The sequence below is a fragment of the Falco cherrug genome, chromosome W (assembly GCF_023634085.1).
Source record: "Falco cherrug isolate bFalChe1 chromosome W, bFalChe1.pri, whole genome shotgun sequence".
NCBI classification, from domain to species: domain Eukaryota; kingdom Metazoa; phylum Chordata; class Aves; order Falconiformes; family Falconidae; genus Falco; species Falco cherrug.
Genome location: NC_073719.1, coordinates 9,549,002 through 9,565,062, shown reverse-complemented (window position 1 = coordinate 9,565,062; position 16,061 = coordinate 9,549,002). Strand labels below are relative to the sequence as shown.

The following is a 16,061-nucleotide window of genomic DNA, read 5'->3' as shown; positions in this document are numbered from 1 at the left end:
GGGGATATATCTAATTCTGGTCCATTATCACTCTCAATAACAGTTTTCTTCTTTAAGCAACTTTTTCCAATTTCACAAGTTGAACAACACCTTTTTACTTTCTTGTTATCTGCAGTTACAGCCATCACAAGATTATCTCTATCAATTAACTTGCATTCTTCGTGCCAGTCTTTTCTCTGTCTCAGGTAAAAGAACAAATCCACATATGGCATTTCGCTCCATTTTCCTTCCCTCTTACAATACAACATTAACTGCAAAATAGTATTATAATTCAGTGTTCCATTTATGGGCCACTTTTCCTGATTTTCCAATGTATACAGAGGCCACCAATTATTACAATACTCAATCATCTGGCTTTTCGGCAAATCCTCATACAAATCTCCCCAGTGTGCCAACAAACAACCTAATGGAGAATTTTTCGGGATTTTATCATTTACAACAAGATTACCCATGCTTTTACTTTTAAACAACCGAGTTAACTTAGATGCCATGATATAATCCCTCACCGTACAATACACAATTATTCAACTCTGTCACTCCGATCCGCGGATCCACACTCCACACTCACTTTTGAGCTCAATTACACGTCTCACCCTTACAGCCACACTCACACTTTCCCACAGTTACTTTAAACAAACATATAACACAATATTATACCTCTTAATTTTCTTCTTAATACACAAACACAAAACCACAAACACAAAAACTTCTTCTAACTTCTTGTTAGAGGCACTACCTTAGAGAACACTATAGCATATAGTTTCTCTTGCTTCCACTTGTGTCCAACCCTGCAATAGCTTTCGCTTATGTCTTACGGGCAGACGCCTAGGCTTCCACTTCCACAAGGATCCTTTTAGTCCAACCCTGCGCAGCTTTCACCGCGTCTGACAGGCAGACTTACTCAGTGAGACTCAAACTCACTGGTGGGTCTCCAACCCACTCCTTACCATACACTTATTATAGTGGGACTCCCCCCCACTTTCTCTAGTGCACTTACTTACTTACTTTAGTGGGACTCCCACCCACTTACTACAAATAAAAAAGAAGTGTCTTACCAAATATCCAGGGAAAGTCGCGAAGAGCCTTACGGATCGGGGATCGATGGGTGTCCCCGAGAAATCCTCGGTGCCGGCTGGAACCGATCAGGTCCCCGACTCCTCCGGTCTCCTTCAGCGAGGTCCCATCTGGGTCGCCAAAACTGTTACCGAAATCTCGGAATGAAAAACTTATCGACACCAATGTGATGTAGATAAGCAGACACTTCTTTATTGACGGCCAGGTGCGTGAGCGAGTCCTCTCACGATCAACGCACACCAAGTCTCAAAATCAGACACCATATATAGAACTTATTCATACATATTCATTAAATATTCATACATAATCATAACATTTCCCATAAATCATTAACATATTCTCCTCCCATATCCAATTCTGCGCAATAAAGCTTAGAAAAATCTAGAAATGGGTCTGGGGTATGATTTGGGTAGGTGGTATATGAGTCGGTGGTCGCGATCTCCCCCTGCCGGAATTACCTTTTACTAAAGTTCACGGTTTCTTGGCAGGTAACTACAAGCTGTTCCAGTCGATTCTCCCCAGTTCCCATTAATCCTACATTCTGACATCTCAATATACTTTCTATATACAGAAGACTAGTTAGATACAAAGAAACCCTTCAAACCCTAAATTATTACTTAAGTTTCAACAATGATTCCAACCCATTCTTCTGGCCTTAGTACAAAATGTACAAAGGGTCTCACAACTGCTTTTACTAAATAATCATAACTTTCTTCAAAATATATTTTTATCCTCCTATATTTCTATTCTATAAAATAACCCTATAAAATAAGATAATCAAACAAATAAAATCAATTGATTTCAACTTTTTAACAAATCGACAACATCTGGACAGGACCAACTGTGAAAAATATACTCTACACTGCAACTGGGGAGCATGGTCTCACCTGGAGCCTCTGGCAGGAAACATCAGGAGAAACCCAAGGTCGACCATTATGGTTTTGGGGCCAGGGGTGTTGAGAATCAGAAGCCCACTACACCCTGACTGAAAAAGAGACACTAGCAGCATGTGAGGGCATTTGAGCTGCTTCAGAAGTTGTTGGTACAGAAGTGCATCTCCTTTTGGCACCGCAGATGACTGTGCTACACTGGACGTTCAAAGGAAACATCCTCTCTACACATCACACATCTAGCACTACATGGAGTAAGCGGGTAGTGTTGATTATGCGGCAAGCTTGACTGGGGAAACCCAACCGCCCAGGAATTTTGGAAGACACCATGGACTGGCCCGGGGGCAGAGATTTTGGAGCACTGCCTGAGGAGGTGGCTTGTGCCCAAGAGGCATCACCATAGAATGAGTTATCAGAAGATGAAAGGTGTTATGCTTTGTTTACTGATGGATCCTGTCTTGTGGTAGGAAACTACAGAAGTGGAAAGCTGCTGTGTGGAGTCCCACGTGACAAGTCATTGAGGCCACTGAAGAAGATGCGTCAAGCCAGTTCGCAGAAGTGAAAGCCATCCAACTAGCCCTAGAGATTGCTGAATGAGAAAAGTGGCCAGTACTCTATCGCTATACTGACTCCTGGATGGTGGGTAATGCCCTATGGGGGTGGCTACAGCAGTGGAAGAAGAATACTTGTCAGCACAGGGGTAAACCCATCTGGGCTGCTGCACTGTGGCAGGACATTGCTGCCTGGATAGAAAACATGGCTCTAAAGGTATGTCATGTAGATGCTCACATGCCCAAATGCCGTGCCACTGAAGAACATCACCACCATGAACAGGTAGACAAGGCTGCCAAAACTGAAGTAGCCCAGGTGGACCTGGACTGGGAGTGTAAGGGTGAGCTATTTGTAGATTGATGGGCCCATGAAACATTGGGACATCTAGGGAGAGATGCAACATACAGATGGGCTTGTGATCGAGCAGTGGACCTGACCATGGAGGCCATCACACAGGTCACTCATGAATGTGAAACATGTGCTGCAATCAAGTGAGCCACACAAGTCTTCCTGGAATAGAGGGCAGTGGCTGGGTTTTTGATATGGTGAGGCCTGGCAAATTGACTGTATTGGACCACTGCCACAAACACATCAAGGCAAGTGCTACATACCATGGTGGAAGCAACTACTGGTGGCTAGAAATATACCCTGTAAACCATGCCACTTCCCAAAACACCATCTTAGGCCTTGAAAGGCAAATTTTGTGGCGACACAGTATCCCAGAAAGAATTGGATCAGTCAATGGGACTCATTTCCTAAATAACTTCATAAACTTGGACAAGAAACACATGGGATTGTCCTTCACTGAAGGACCTGGCTGTGCTTGGTGGGTAATACAGAAGGATGGGGAGACCTGGCGTGTGCCTCAAGGATATTTAACCTTGGGGGAAACTGTAATCTGTGATATGAGTTGTATGTTGTAGGAAGCAATGTAGTAGGAACAACCTGAACCGATGAAGCATGAGCTTCACAAGGAACCAGAAAAGTATAGCAGTGACCCAAACCAAGCCATTATTGATGCCCAACAATCAAACATAATTCTTCTTCTGTCCTGGGTATCCATCTTAACAGATGGTGCCCAAGTCATAGCCTGTTCTTATGAACAACTGGAGGAGTGGAGGAAGCCCATAGAATGGAAGAATAATATCTATCTGTTAAAGGATAGGGGATGATAAATAATGAGAACGTATAAATCTGTATGTTGGGTATAAAGATGGTTTAAGTATGTAGTATAAGTTGTAAGTGTTGATGAGAAGGGATTTTGGTAATGAGGATTAAATACAGTGGAATGGTTAGAAAATATATATATACGTGTATGTATGAAGTTGTGTGGGACCTGAGCATGACACAAATGGTATGGAATAAAGGGTGGAGATTGTATTGGGTCTGGCTGGGAGGGTGTTAACTTTTCCCATATCAGCCCTCATAGTGCTGTGCTTTGTATCGGTAGCTAGAAAGGTATTGGTACACCAGTGTTTTGACTACTGCTGAACAGTGCTCAAAGCTGCCTCTTCAAACAACCCCCCAAAGGCCAGTAGGCTGGGGGTGGGCAAGATCTTGGGAGGAGACGTAACCAAGACAGCTGACCCAAAGTGACCAAAAGGATATTCCATACCATATGACTTCATGCTCAGCAGTAAAAGGTAAGAGAAAGGAGGAGGCGGGGAGGGCATTGGTTATTACATTTGTCTTCTGGAGCAACCGCTATGTGTACTGAGGCCTTACTTCCTAGGAAGTGGCTGGACATTGCCTCCCCTTTGCTTCCTTGTACAGCCTTTGCTTTTCTTTATTAAACTGCCCTTATCTCAGCCTTTAAGTTTTTTCCATCTTATTTTCTCCTTGCCTTGTCCAGCTGGGAAGGGGGAATGATAGAACAGATTGGTGGGCACCTGGCATCCAGCCAAGGTCAACCCACCACACATTAGCTCAAATTTATGCTTTAAACCTAGGAGAAGCACTTGGAATAGAATTGATCAATTTGATTTTTTCCTTATTCTTTCATTAAAATCTTTATTTGTTAAGAACCACTCATGGCTCAACTTCCAAAATAAGTTACAGCCCAAATCTGTCAGATTTATATAGTCATATACTGTATGAAGTGTTACAAATATAGTCAATAATAGAAGGGTTTTTAGGAATAATTAATTCTATGCTATAAACATGAAAGTTTTGGCCTAAAACATTAATGAGAAATGTTACAAAGCACATGTATATGGCATGTTGTGTTTTGAGAGGAAGCACTGAGGAATGTGGTTTAGTCACCTTGATAATTTTAAAAAAGTATATTTTTATATTTCAAGACTAGTCAAGAAGAGAATTTTATCCTATTGAAAATTCAGAATGAAGACCCATAAGATTACAGGGTTTAAATCAGCTGTCTGTAAAATATTTATGAATATAATGCAGTTAAACTTAATAGCATTAATAGCATTTGCCCCTTTGAATTAATTTTTATTTTATACAAATAAGCTCACATTCTCTACAGGAAAGTAAAATCATCAGAAGTTAAAAGGTGTTGTAGATATGTTGTCTGTATACATATTCACATTATGAATGTGCTTATGCTCAAGTATGGTTATGCCTTATCTCTTCCTACAGGGACATGCTCATTCTTTTTCTTGTCAGGCATGGTAAACCCTGGGTAAGCCCAGCCATAGGCCCATCCACCATTTCTTATGGAACTTAATGAGCAAGGGAAAGATTGAGTAAGTGTGAATCTGTATATAGACAAAAAATATACCTGAAGGTCTTCTGATTTACAGATAAATTGCCATTTTTTTTCCTTCAGGTATTTGTATGCACTTTTTGCACTGTATGCACATTTACTCTGCTGGAGACTTCAGGCAGTACTCCTTAACCTGAATGAGGAACTTCTGGTCTAGGATGGCTCTCAAGAACCAAACCACTTATTTTCAGTGACACAGTACTTGGTAGAAGCATGGATGAAGCTTAAGGTGGCTGTCTTTCATCTCTCTCATTCCCTAGAGATGATAATGTTTGCTCGAGTTCTGATAGAAGTTGCATAAATCACAAATTGGTTTGATTTTAGCACTCCTGTTGTACCACCTGCTAACCAGTGTGATAAATTTTCAGTAGAGCTATACCTAGAAACCTGTCTGCCATGAAGGCAAAAAGGGAAGAGGTCTTCCTAAATGGTCTGTTCAGTCTGAATAGAAAGGTAACATGATGTCTCAGTTGCAATGCAGTGGATCAGGGGCTTTTTTTAGGGGAAAACTTAAGGGGAATGATACTCTTGCTTAGGTAAAACATAAATTTGATGTACAAGGGTAAGCTTGTTAAGTGAGCTGTCTAGTCAACTTGCATTAACAGAATAAATAAACTGTGAGGATCACCAAATACTTAAATGTCTGCTAAGGTAACTTTGTGGTTAACTTTAAAAAGAGAAAATATAATGTTTTGTGTAAGGCTAGATTTACTTTAGCCATCATATTATTTATATGTATCAGTATTACCTCTAGGTTCTCATTTAGACCTGAAATCTTGCATTATTGAAAGAACTGTAAAACAAAAGCCTGAAAGACATATAGATACTTTCTCAGCTAAGGAAACTATCAAGGCAGTTATTTCAAACAATTGTATGCTCAAAGATTGAATGAAGTTAGAGCTATCTCCCAGAAGAGAACCCACAACACATCAAAGTCAGGGTTGACAGTTATTGGTGAGAACAACTATTGACAAGGCAGCAAGAAAAACATGCTAGATATGAGTGCGGCTTCCCTTCTATGTATAACACTTGGAGATGTGAATAAACGGATGTCAGGCTGACAGATGCAAATGTAGATGTCACACACTATGAAAGGAGTATTGTATTTAATGCCAAGGGCAGGAAAGCAACTTGCCAAATGACAACAATGTGTACTTCATTGGAAGAAGTGTTGAAACTAAAAGCAAGATGACACTTTAGCGAGGTAGTAATTATAGGAGTAAACAGGAAGGTGACTGTAATCTTCAACTTCAGAGTTAATCCTTCCTTAATAGTGAAATCTGATATTATGATGTTTAACTTTTTTAAAAGTGGAAACATGAAAAGATATCACCAGGAGTATGCACTAGAGTAAATGAGATATTAATAAGAAAATGTAAGGTTATGCATGTTTATAAACAGAATATAAATAAGAGATTAAAGTTAAAAAAATTTATTGCTATGGGAGCGTGGAGGAAGGGAATACAACTTTCTTTGAAGCCCTTGGCTTTTTTCAAGATATATAATAAGATCTTTAATCTATTCTAGTGCAATGTAATATATCAGATAACCTTCTCCAGTTGTTCCAGGGGCACTGAGTCATAACAGATCTGGCTTGTCCAGTGTGAAGATAGAAATTGTTCCATTCCTGCTGCCAAAAATCTTGCTACATTTTTTATTCATGGAATTTGTGGTGCTGAGCAAGAATGCTATGCCAAGTGATCTGCTGCAGGAAGGTAAATAGATTCAGTGAGTTATTTTATAGAATGGTATAGGGCACAAGAAGACTTTGTCATTGTAATCCAAGATAGTTCACTTCCCCCTATCTGCACATACCCTTGCATGGGTGCCAATGGGGCAGCCAGCTGCGGATCTTGGATCCACAATTCGGATAATAGCACCTGCATTACATCAGCGAGTTTGCTAATGAACAAAACAAGAGATTGCATATGTTAATCAGTGCAAGTTTTATTATCCACCCCTGTGGTGCTTTCTCTTGAGCTTCACCCCTGAGCAGGGCTCTGCTGCATCAGGTCCCCATTTTGACTAGCGTCAGTGTCCCTGTGCTCCCACTGTGGTAATGCTATGCTTTCAATAAAATCAAAGTTTTCACTTGCTGAGTGTTGTGTCTTATCCCTGAGGGATCCACACCTGCTTTTCGCCCATAACAAATGGTTTCCCAAGTTGGTCACAGCAAATTAAAAATTAATGAATTCTGAAACCTGTGGTCTCTTCTTGTTTGGACTCCCTTAGTAAGTCTGTACCCCTTTCACATGCAGCATATTTGTCTGATGGATGCATATTTCTAATTTCTTTTTCAATTCTTTCTGTTTCAGAAGTTAGATAGTTACACTGCTAAGTAAACCAAAATAAGGTCTTTACAAGCATATGATCTTTTTGAATTTTCAAGTACACTTATAGACCAAACTTCATGATTTAGTTGTCTAGTTTTATATGATAAAGAGATATATAGTTTAATGGTATCTTTTTAAAAATCAGATTTAGGTTGGCCTGTCCTTTGGGACTGTGTTTTAGTACCACCAATGTAATTGCTATATAGATTATTTACATTCATTTCAGACATAGCCTAAGATTATGAATAGCTAATTTTCTGTATTGCCATTGCATTGTTTCAAAAGTATCACTGAAACTATGATTCTACCATGCTTCAAAAGTATAGAGGTGTTAATAAGCAGCAATTATGAAAGATTACTACTAGCTGCTCACAATGTAAATATTTCTTCATGATGCTGACATGTGACTGTAAAAGATGAGCACTCCATTCTGCTCTTCAGCATGCACACAAAGATTTGCCAGGTATATCTGAAAAACCAGCTCACTTTTTTCAGTGTAAAAAATTCTAATAGCCTTTCAGTCTGTCATGCTATGTGCATATATATATTTGTGCTATGAATTGAGAAACGACTCTTGCAGAGTTTTTTCTGTTGGTTTGGCTGAACTGAACAATGCCTTGTTGGGAGTCGGGAAGGGGGGGGGGGCATGGGATGGGGATACCACCAGGTACCAGAGGCATGATTTTACTCCCATTTTATCAATAAGAATTTTACCACAGCAATAGAGGCTGGATAAGGCCTTTTGTGTGGAAAAAGTTCAGTCCTGATAAGTAGCTTCTTATCCTATAGAGAAGAAAGCAGCTCATAAAGATGTTGCTTATCAGCAGAGATTTATAAATACAGGCTTTAATAATATGCAAACCAGACATGCAAATCTGTAAATTTTTTCAAATCTGCATGAGAGCATTTTAAGTTGTGAGCTCAGACTTCTCATGCTTCAGACATTTCTATCTTGAGCCTAACTTCATATGACTGCTGACTGTCCTGGACGTGGTGCAATGCAAATGTTCCTGCACTTCCTGGTTTCCTAAACAGCATGTTTAATGGAAACTTGGGCAATTCTGCAGCACTGTGCCATGGAGACAGTCCTGACACAGCTGAAGATCCTATAGGGAAAAGAAAGGAGGTGGTCATGTAATTGAAGACTATATCATAAAGCATAGTCACCAGTGGGTGTAATTATGGTTGAATGTAATTATGCATCTCCTATCCTTATGTACCTTAATTATAGCACCTCCTAAATTTTGAGTGCTTGCCTTGGAACTCTGGTGAAGTCTAGTGTAGCTCTGCTGGCCTATGAAACACACTATGGCTGTATCAGCTGTGACCCTCTTATTGCTAAAGACAATTACTTGGTTAATGCAAACATCAGTGGGGTTTCTGTTTGTGTTTAACTTTTTTAAGCTAGTTAGTAAAGAAATTTGCCAGTAGAATTTGAAGAAAGTAAAGCTGTTACCAGAAGCTCTGGCTGTCTTGGTTTTTCTAGGGAATGAGAGCCATTAAGGAGGGCTCAGGGTAGCATCTAGGGAGCCCAGGAATTTTGTAAGCTTCTCAGAGCATTTGGAGCAGATAGTATCATTGTCCAAACTGAGTGTCAGAGCAAAACACGGTCCCCAGCAGCCACAGTACTTCCTGCTGGAGTCACGTGGCGTGACAGTTCCCTCCAGCACTCTCTGCCTGGATGATCTTCACTCTTGCCCCTACCTATCTTTATTTGTGGGGGAAAAAACCTCAGTCTTCTCTGAAACGAGCTATGATAAAATGTGTCTCGTGTGCATATATCTCAAGGGCTCTCTATTGGAAGGAAGCTACCCAGACAGTTAGGTCTATGTCATTATGCTGAAAGCAGAGGTTCCATTCACAGCAATGTTTTGCCCTTAATGGAAGAACTTAGCCTAATCTTCATTGTTGGGGTCTGCAGCGGGTCTGAAGAAAAGTTAGTTGACTTCAAAGACTTAGCCGTGTACCTTTAAGACAGCCACAAATTGTCAGGTATGTAAACAGGGTGTGAAGAACCGGAACTTAGAACCGCAGCATACGGGCACCTACAGCAACAGCAAATAGCAAGCAAGAAGGACACAAAAACCTATCAGGGTCTAACACCTGCACTGTCTAAGATGTATAAATAATTTGTATAAACAATAAAGGCCATTTTGTCCGAACCCAGCCATGCAGACATAGTGTTTTTTCAGTCTGCCTCGACCTGCGTCACCACATTTGGTGACCCCGATGTGTCGATGTGATCCCAGTAAAGGGTACCAAAAAGAGACCCTGAGACTATGCCGATGTGACCCCGGTAAGGGGTGTCAGGAGCAGATCCTGAGACGGACCAGCGGGTTGCTGGGGAGGCGGAGCCTGGTGAAGCGGAGTAGCACAGCGAGCAGCTGCAAGATCCCGGGAGAACGTGACACCGGTAAGGTGAGCCACCAGGGACAGCATGGGGACTAAGTTATCTAAAGAAGATACCATGGTGCTATCAATGTGGAAATTAGTATTAGAGAAGCGTGGAATTACTTTAGATGGGCTTCGGTTAAAAAATATGTTATTGTGGGCCAAAACACATGGAGTGGAAGTGTCCCCTGCGACTGCTCTTAGTGTGTGGACCTGGGACAATTTAGGATCAACACTGTCAGAAGCTCTGGAAAAAGGGGACAAAGAGGCGCCGGGGCTTTTGCTTACATGGGGACTGCTTAGACATGCTGTAGGGGGCTTTAATCATCAAGGTGCGAGTGGGGGCTTGCAAAATCTGCAAGATGCAAATGGGGGCTTGCAAAATCATCAAGACACAAGTGGGGGCTTAAAAAGTCAGCAAAATGCAAATGAGGGTGTATCATTCAAACCTCCCCTGTATCCTCCTCCAGAATACAGACAAGAGGATGAGGGGATGGGGGAGGGGGAGAGTCTGTGTCCCTTACCAGATGCCACTCCCCAATGCCCCAAATCCCCTATGTAATGGATGCATATAAGTTTGTTAATTAAAACTTGATCTATGAATTTATCATTTTAACTGCATTTAACATTTAACTGAAGTCTTGCTTAAAGTTGCTTAAGCTAGCAGAAACACAAGGCTGCGGAGGAGTAAGAAAACCCCCTACATCCTGCTCTGCGAGTTCCTGTGGGACTGCACGAGATTGCAGAAGACAGCAGCGAGAGGAGTCAATGAAAGGGCAGAAGAGGAAGACTGTGGTCTTCATCCCACGACCACCAGGAGGCAGGAAAAGACCCCCTAGCAACAGGCAGCGCAGACGCAGAGGACTCCTAAAAGGGACACGTATACCGGAAGGAGAGTATAAAACCACGAACAAAGGAGGGTGTGGTGCGTGCCGTTGGTGGAGCAGGAGACTTCCTGGCCGCTCAGCGCTGTTTTGCTTACTTGTCGCTTGCTTTAATAAATCAAATTTTTTAATTGGGCAGGTAAACTATAACACCCTAAATCTCTCCAACTGCATCGACTTATACTCGATACCGATTCCGAGGACGACAAGCAGAGACCTCGGCGGACCGATCCCAGCCCCCCTGACCCCCCCCAACATTTGTGCCAGCCCACACTCCTGCCTCCTCCGGATGCTCCGGCCCTCCCGCCCGCCCCGTCGGCTGCTCCGGCCCTGCCTGCGCAGGGTGGAAGTGCCGAAAACCCGGATTCGGGTCCAGCTACGACAACGTTATCAGTCACAGGCAATGAAGAAGGTGGAGGTGGTAAAAATCCAGTTTCCAGTGGTACGGTAATGACGCGCGACCCTCGGCGATTTTGGCAGGCTGTAAGAGATGGGGCATTAAGAGACGGGAACTGGGGTTTAGTAGAACAGATAGGCGGACAGCTCCTTGATCTTCCTACTCCTTCCACCGATGCGCCTCAAGCATATCCTATTGTATTGGGAGATGCGGCTGCTGGTAATCCTCACGTTCATACACCATTTGCTTGGAAAGTAGTGCAGGACTTGCAAAAAACTGTTTCTCAGTACGGGGTTACTGTGTTCTGTCATGCAGAAAAGCTGTTAATAATCTACTGTATTACTGCATTTGAAATGTATTTTGCTATTTAAAAAAAGAAAAAAGGGGGGGGGGAATGAAGGGAATGACCCCAGAGGCACGATTAGAGAAAGCATGCTATGTTTTGAACTTTCTTAAAATCCCTGCTGACTATATGGTGCCTCCCATTGTGTGACATTTTGTGTCAATTGGTGACAAGCAGCAAAAGCACAAAGGTGTCTTAGTACGCATGAAAGACCCTTGTACCAGGCATTGGTCAGGACCGCATGAATTGTTAGCTTGGGGAAGAGGTTATGCTTGTGTTTCTACAGATGAAGGTCCGCGATGGATACCTGCTCGCTGTGTGCGGCCTGAGCTTAGCGTGCCAGATTGTAGGAGCGCTGCTGCTGCCAGTCAACCCAACAACTAATGTGTGGCCTCCTTACTGAACCAGTCCTTGTTTGGTGTGCCCTTCCTTGAAGCTGACTTGCAGACATTGTTGCAAAAAAGTGAATGTATGTGGGGAATGAAGAATCTTACTGAAAGCCTTGATATTTGGGATAATTGATTACCTCTGTATAATGTTAACCCAAAAGAAGTTGATATTGTTTGCACTTTGAATGTCGATAGTTGTCTTTATGTAGATGCTAATGTAGTGAAAAGCTATGATGGGACCATGACACCCGCATAAATCAACACGTGAACATGTTGATAAGCATAATGTGCTTAAAAGCAATATAACTTTGGATGAAGCATGTAATGATGTAGTTGATTTACGGAACTGATGGGAACGTATTGCAGCGGTTCTTCTCTTATCCAGAGCAACAGCAGGGAAAGCATTCAAGAGTTAAATCACCTTATTTGTTAGGCAGTTAAGAATGTGAGTCAAATTTGCCACTATTACATACAAAACAGAGCGACTATTGGCTTTTTGTTGTTGGCTCAAGAACGTGGCTGTGAGGATTTTGATGGTATGTGCTGCGTGGATCTTAGGCGCCCCATTGCAGCAACATGTTACCAAAATCTGAGAAAATGTCAGCCTTTTTGGCATCAATTCACTCAATTGGCAGTATTGTTTGTTTGCTATTGCCTTGGTTGCCGTCATGTTTGCAAGGGCCCTGCAGAACATGGCAAACCTGGTACTAGCTGTTCAAAAACAAAAAGGGGGAATTGTTGGGGTCTGCAGTGGGTCTGCAGACAAGTAGTTGACTTCAAAGACTTAGCCGTGTACCTTTAAGACACCCACAAATTGTCAGGTATGGAAACAGGATGTGAAGAACCGGAACTTAGAACCGCAGCATACGGGCACCTACAGCAACAGCAAAGAGCAAGCAAGAAGAAGGACACAAAAACCTATCAGGGTCTGACACCTGTACTGTCTTAGATGCATAAATAATTTGTATGAACAATAAAGGCCATTTTGTCCGAACCCAGCCATGCAGACATAGTGTTTTTTCAGTCTGCCTCGACCCGCGTCACCACACTTCTATAGGGCATATTAAAAATATGACATCATAATCAAATAAGGATCATAAGGATTATGTAGTATTGATTTCTTTCCCATGCTTCTAGAAATATTAACATCTAGATATATTAATTTTTTCTGTGATTAGCGCTGATATATATAATTTTTAATTTTAACTAATATATTTCTTTTGTTTAATTAAAGTTTATTCAGTTCTGAAATTAATATTAACTTTCACTCTTGAACAAGTCTGCTGTCTACAGTGAGATTATACCTATCCTGTTTATTTAAAAGAAATAAGAACAGTAGATAAATCAGAGCTAAATTATGTTATATTGTCTTGGAATTTAAGGAGGAATTGGATTTGAAGATCAGGGCACTTTAATTACTTATGTCAGAATGTAGGACCTTAAGTATTTGCATTTGGTTTATTTATTTCCTTTTAATCTTGGCATTGCTTTTATGGCACAGGCTCAGTTTTCTAATTCTACATATCTAAAATAAAACACAGTTAATACTTGGGCACGCTTTATCTTCCCTAATTTCAAACAAAGAAAGATCAATTTGAGTTCATCGGGCTTTTCCATGCTAAGAGATACCTCACAACTAAACTATACTGTCCTCTACCCAGCAAAACCCTTAGTATACTAATAAAGGATGAAACTCAAATAATGGCCCTACCTTTTCTAGAAAATATATAAAAAAGAGGTTTTGGCGGCTAGCAAACTTGGGGGCAGGGGAAAGAAGAAAGTGTTGTTGATAATAAACTTAATACAGTGCTGCTGTTATTTTACTGACAAATTACATGTTTATTAACCACAACTAATTCCTGTATTGGGAAAGGGAAAGATGTACTCTGTTCTTGGGATACTTATGCTGTAGAGCCTGCCTTGCTCTCCTTGGATCCTTCCACTTACTGAAACAAACCATGTTATTGAGTATCAAACTTTGATAGTGTGTATACATGGAGACAATGGTATGAGGCTAAGACATCTTGTGCCATCCTCTTGTCCTCATTCAGCCTCTTATTATTTTACTAATGTCCTCACACCTGGGATTAAAGGGCCATCTGTTGGGAGAAGGGTTCGCCGGAGTCAAGAAATTACTCAATATGAGTTATGCATCTTGCTCAACTTTATTAGTTTCTAATACTATTTATATAGACTCGATACACATGCATATTCCCAAAGCAAAAATATAATTGGTTATTAGCCTCTAAGCACACGCTGTTCTCACACCCCTAATTATCATGACTAAAATAAGCATTCTATCCATGCAGCTATTTGTGTTACTATGTTTCAGCCTTGCAGTTTGCTACTCCCTATATTCCCATACCGCTCCCTATCTCCCTTGGCCTTGCACCTGCCTTCCCAACAGCTGCAGCTTGTTACAGCCACGGCCTGTTGGCACAACAAAGTTACTTGGTCTCAGGATTCAAGAATAGCTCAAGGCTACCTTTCTTGTTATCTTCAGCACAGCAACTTCAGCACAATTCTAATTCCAGGCCTATTCTAATACCAGGCCTGGATTGTGCAGATCTTTAGAGATTCTGTGGCCACGCTTCTGCAGCCATTCTTCTACAGCCATCGTGTTACTCCTGTTTTCTGTGTGGCTGCACATTAGCTACAGATTGCTTTGTCAGGTGGGACATGTCTGTCTGGCTGTATTGGGTCTGGTTGAGATGGAGTTAACTTCCCCACAGCAGCCCTCACAGTGCTGTGCTTTGTATTGGTAGCCAGAAAGGTGGTGATAACACACCAGTGTTTTGGCTACTGCTGAGCAGTGCTCCCACAGCATCAAGGCTGTCCCTCCAACCTTTCCCCCTCACCAGTAGGCTGGGGGTGGCAAGATCTTGGGAGGGGACATAGCCAGGACAGCTGACCCAAAATGACCAAAGGGATATTCCACACCATACCATATCTGCTCAGATATAAAAGCTAAGAGAAAGGAGGAGGAAGGGGGGGAGGGCATTCATTATTTATGACACTTGTCTTCTAGAGCAACCGCTAAGTGTACTGAAGCCCTGCTTCTTGGGAAGTGGCCAAACATCGCCTGCTGATGGGAAGTAGAGAATAACATCTCTTGTTTTCCTTTTCTTCCACGTGCATGACCTTTGCTGTTCCTTCATTAAACTGCCTTTATCTTGACCCACGAGTTTTTTTCATCATATTTTCTCCCCACCCATCCCCCCTTCTGCTGAGGAGGGAAGTGATAGAGCAGCTTGGTGGGTACCTGGTGTCCAGCCAAGGTCATCCTACCACACTGACATATTCCAAATCTGTAAGCATTGGACTAAAGCAGAGGAGGTGTCTCACTTGTCTTGGTCATCATGCTTTAAAGAAATCTTCTGGGAAGAGAAACATGGGAAAACTGATTCTTTATAAATCTCCACAGCTGCAAAGACAAAAAGGCTTCTCTGCATCCGAGCAGACCAGCTACAGAGACTGATGTCCCATGTCCTGAAAACTCAGAGTTCTCTTCAGTTGGAAAACAAGTAGGCTAAATAAGAGCATATTATGTTATTTATGTCCTTGCAGAGAGATGGCTGTCATCCAAATTTCCCTCATAGACAAATTTAGCAGAACTTTTGGACCCAGCATCTATGGTAAACTGTAGAGGGATTTTTAAAGGACCAAGGACATATGTTACCATTGTCCAGGCTGGACAACCCAGGCCTGTTAGTTGAAGCTGCAGAGCAACTTTAAATTGTCCTGGGAACAAGCAGTGTGAGAAAGAAAACAAGCTATGCACAAACAAGAAGCCAGGTGCAGAGCAAGTCCTGGGAACCATGGAATCAGCACACTCTCATCGGCACACTCTGATCAGGCGCCTGCAGCATGCTCACCGATCAGCGACACGGACGCCCACGTGGCCAGAAACTTTTATCCAATCACCTGTGTGTAAAGTTGGGTGAACGGTCGGTTTAAGTTATAAATATGACCTGTTTGTTTAATAAAGTAGAGCATGGCATTGGTATGATTGTCGTGACTTGGCCGACTCTCCACGGGGGACCCTCTTCAATTAAGTACCTCAACCTTTTCCTCATCCTTTGT

The 16,061-nt window shown here is 41.9% G+C and overlaps 1 long non-coding RNA gene across 1 annotated transcript; it reads right to left on the bottom strand.

Annotated features, from left to right (window-relative positions):
* Window positions 1-4,977: 4,977 nt before the first annotated feature.
* Window positions 4,978-10,618, bottom strand: LOC129734576 (uncharacterized). The gene is made up of 3 exons (XR_008730109.1): window positions 9,542-10,618; window positions 7,057-7,143; window positions 4,978-6,946 (listed from the first exon to the last, which is right to left on the bottom strand). It is a non-coding gene; the product is annotated as an uncharacterized LOC129734576 (long non-coding RNA).
* Window positions 10,619-16,061: the final 5,443 nt, after the last annotated feature.